Source organism: Triticum aestivum, chromosome 3B (assembly GCF_018294505.1).
Source record: "Triticum aestivum cultivar Chinese Spring chromosome 3B, IWGSC CS RefSeq v2.1, whole genome shotgun sequence".
Classification (NCBI taxonomy): domain Eukaryota; kingdom Viridiplantae; phylum Streptophyta; class Magnoliopsida; order Poales; family Poaceae; genus Triticum; species Triticum aestivum.
In genome coordinates, this window is record NC_057801.1 from 52,317,356 (window position 1) to 52,321,807 (window position 4,452).

The 4,452-nt window shown below is 47.6% G+C and overlaps 1 pseudogene; it reads right to left on the reverse strand.

Moving 5' to 3' along the window:
- Positions 1 to 339: 339 nt before the first annotated feature.
- On the reverse strand, positions 340 to 1,668 carry LOC123064680 (transcription factor BHLH3-like; annotated as a pseudogene).
- Between the last annotated feature and the right edge of the window lie 2,784 nt (positions 1,669 to 4,452).

The window sequence follows — 4,452 nt, forward strand, 5'->3', positions numbered from 1 at the left end:
GAAATAGGTCCTCCTAACTATCAGACATGAGAATCCTATCAAGTTTATGAAGCGTGGGAGAAAACATGACAACCATTCATGTCCAGAAACAGCTAAACTAACAGAAGAAACAAGAAGCTGTAAGAGTTTTTTTTCTTTCGATAAAGGGCGACTTTATTATCTGAAATGTAGCATCAAGCGATACAAAGCATTGTGAGTAACACCGGGCCTCAGAGTGCCCAACCAAATTAACACTCCAACAATGGGTATCCACTCCAATCAATCATTCATGCATCTCACACACACAAAGAAGACAATCCGGTGACAACAAATACTCATCGAAGATATTCCCAAAAAACTCCTACATTAATTCATACAGACATTGCCCCCACAAAGTCATGTAAAAAAAATGCAAATGTAGCACGTATTCATCGAGATTACAAACCGCTTGTATCTCTAGCTAGCTATAGCTTATAGACACCTTCCCCCGTAGCCTACGCTCCTCAACAATGCCTGCTTGATCTCGTCTGTGCTTATCACCTGCCTCTTCCCTTCCGCCTACACTCCGGGCACGCCGTGAATGGACATTGGCAATCGAATTTCATTAGCATGCAATGAAGGAAAACTTAGAGATGGGTACTATTTCAGAATGAGTTTACTTACTTGTGAGCACGAGGCCTGCATGGCGAAGTCACTGAAGCAACTCACGACGCACTGCTTGATCTCCAACCCCAGCACGTCCAGCGCGGTCACCGTCGCGATCAGCGCTCCGGGGTTTGTCGAGCAGAAGATCTCAATCTTCGTGTCGCCTCCGCCTCGGTTCTCGACGTTTGCACATACCTTGGTGGAACTCCTCGTCGGCGTCTCCTCATTGCCACCGCTGGAGAAATTTTTGAGCAGGTTCAGCTCCTCGGGCGTGGCGCCAATCTACTCCTCCAGGGTTTTAATCCGCCCGGTCAGTTCCTTGACGTAGTCTATGGTGTCCCCAAGGGTCGCAGCCCTATCCATCTGCAGTTCGATCGATCGGTTAATTAGATCTAAACAAGCTAATTAATGAAGGTCCACAACTCGCAGTCGCAGATAACTCGATATACAAAAGTTAAGGGCGATGCGGCAGCACACCTTGCTAATCTTGGGCACGGTGGAGCGGAGCATGGAAAGGCGGTCGTTGAGCCGCTTCCGGCGCCGCCTTTCCGCCATGAGGTTCTTTGACGGAGTTCCGCTTCCGGCGTTGAGCTTGCTCTCTGGGTGGGTGCCGAAGGCCGGCATGCTTCTCATCCCCAAGCTCTCCCCGTCCCCTCCCCCGAACACGAACGTTGACGAGCTCGCAAGAGCGTCATGGAGGGGAAGAGTGAGCGGCCCCTTGCCGGCAGCAGCCTGGACGACCGCAGGAGGGTCAGGGATGTAGCTCCTCCAGGGGTTGCACACTTCGCTCAGGTAGTTAAAGTTGAACTCCTGGTTCGGCGGGTGCGGACGCGCGGCCGGTGGCGAGGGCGGCATGGGCTGCTGAAATGGCCAGACAAAGCCCACGCTACTGCTCTCCTCGGCAGTGCAGGCCTCGCCGCCGTAGAAGAGGAGGTCGCTGATCGTCATCATGCCGTTGCTGCCCTGGTAAGTCAGCGCCGGCGCCTCCTCCCGTTGAAGCGGCATGAGCTCGTCCAAGAAGGACTCCTCGTCAAGCGGATCCATCCCTTAGTGTTATTCTACTAGATTTAGAATATGATTGCTTCCCTTGCGCTTGCTTATACATCCACGTCCACAGGCCCAACTTGGAAGCGGTCACCGAAGCAACAAACCCAAGCGACAATAATTCCTCGGCACCACCTAGCAAGTAGCTACTCCACTACAGTACTAGTTTTGGCGTGGCCAACGTTCTGGTCACGCAGAAATGGGCAGACACAACCTGAGAATGGAATGGAATCTCCCCGTTTTTAATTAGCCAGAGGCCCGTCTACGTACGCTGGCAGTTTCAATTATCGTCAATGTCGTTTTCGATCACCTGAATTCTGCTACTGTTTTGCGGCCCACGGGCTGGCAGGGATCGAGACCTGGCGACCAATCCCCGATCGAGCGACAGGAGCGAGCCGTTTGAGATGGTGGGCACGCCTTCCTGCGAGATTCAAGGGGGCTTAACCTTGATCTGGTTGTGACCAGGACGTTGGGAACAAACAAAAACAGTGCAGGCGCATGGAACGAAACCGAGAGCTGTTGAATGTTGTCATGTGTGCAGATTAGTACCAAGTAGACTTACTGGAGCACCACATTTGCTGGGAAAATATCATGTGACCCTTGGATTTCAGATCCAACAGCTCGCCGGAGCTCGTACCACCGGATAGCCTAAGGCTAGATATCATCTGATACTCTTACATTTGCTTATATCGATCGGGCTTTAGTTGTGGGGTGTGCTGTCATGGCACACACCGGGGGATGTACTGCAGCAAATCACGAGGGCACGACAGGTTGGAGGTGGAGGCTTTGGCACGTAGCAGGTCTGCTCAACTTTGTAAATAAAGACAAATATCACCAACGAGTTAAATATACCATGGGTGCCTTAACTTGTTTGTTATGGTCACTTTGGTGCCTAAAATTATAAAATACATAAAACAGATGCTATAACTTGTCCGAGCGTTTAAATACGGTGCCTTTGTACATATGTGTGCGTATGAGCTGCATATTTGGCATGCCTGCTGGCAGGTGGCACACATGTCTGTGGGTGTTAACCAAGGCCGCAATGTGTGTGTGCAATGTTAACCAAGGCTGCAATGTGTGTGCTGCACACATGGTTTTTTATAGAAAACACCCAGAACATTAATTAAATCTCATAAAAAAGCCCCACAAATTTTATTTAATTATGTAGAATTTTTTTCAAATACTTATGTGTGTCGGGTATGGGCCCACATGTCGATACGTATGATGGAACATAATAATAAGAAGTAAAAGAGACGAGGGATTTGAAACCCGTAACTAACTCACAACGCGTAGTGGAATGTTAGCCAGTACGCCAGGCACAGTTGTATGTTAAATATGGAGATACGACCCTATTTATAATATGGTTACCGGACGAAATAAGAAAGAGAATTACAAAAGGAAAAATTGAGTCACAGGGATTCGAACACAGGAGTTGATTTTTTTATCTGATGGTGGCGGTAAAACCGGTAACTGCGGAATCTCAGAATTTTTTATTTTTTTTCGTTCGAAGTTGTTCAAATGATTTCTGAAGTTAAAATATGCATTGCCAAAACATATAAATTTGAACCTCTAAAGCAGCCAAACAACAGTTATCTGTTTTTTAATAAAAAGGTCAGAAGGGGCTAGTGAAATTTCCGGTTGCCAAAAAAAAACCTAGTCACACCTGAGCTCCTTGTTTGGAATTCGCGCATCTTAATTTTTTCTTTATAAATAGATTCACATCACGTCATGAACATGTAGCTGCGCTTGTTGTAGTGGCTAATGTGCACTTTCTATGCCCTCAGCTGCTTTGTTCGACAATATCTGTTGGCTTGCCCTTTTTCTTTTTATTATTCCATCCCACATGTTGACATGAGGGCTGAGCAGTCACATATGATTTTCTTGATTATTTTAGAGCAAGTGCCTTTTGTGTAATTAAATTATTTTAAGGAGTTTTCTGCAAAAGAACAACCATGTGAGCTTACTCGGTGCCTTGCCGACTTCCAGCCATTGACATGCGGGCCAACAACAGATTGGTATGCCACACGGGCAGGGCGTACGCCCAGCTACATACAAAGGCACCATATATGCACGGCAGGATAAGTTATAGCACCAGTTTCACGTACTTTACAACTTTAGGCATCAAAATGACCGCTCTGAACAACTTGAGGCACTCCTAGTGTATTTAACTCTTCAGAAACAAAAACATAAAAAGACAGTGCCACCAGGACAGCTTTGAAGAACGTAGCACCTAGCGTAATGCGGCAAAGGTCTAGACTAGTTGGCCGGAGGCAGCAGGGGGTCGGTGCCGTGAGTCGTGGAAATTATGAAGTCCATAGGGTCGACGTCCTTGGCACTAGCAAGCAAGCTTCACTAAAGAACGAAATTGCTCTGCACACGACAGTGCATGGACAAAATCGAAACAATGGGCCGTCGCTCAATGGATAAAAGTTACTCTAGGGATAACAGGCTGATCTTCCCCAATAGTCCGCATCGACGGAAGGTTTGGCACCTCGATGTTGGCTCTTCGCCACCTGGAGATGTAGGTGGTTCCAAGGGTTGGGCTGTTTGCCCATTAATGCGGTACGTGAGCTGGGTTCAGAACGTCGTGAGACAATTCGGTCCATATCTGGTGTGGGCGTTAGAGTCCATCTTGTACGGTGCCGATTTGCAGAATGATGCAATGCAATGGATGACTTGATCCATCGTTCAAGAATCGGCTAAAAACCTATCGTCCGTATATCACTGCTCACTGAAGAATGACAACCAATTTGGACAAGTAGTCAGTAGGTCTGTTGGGGAATA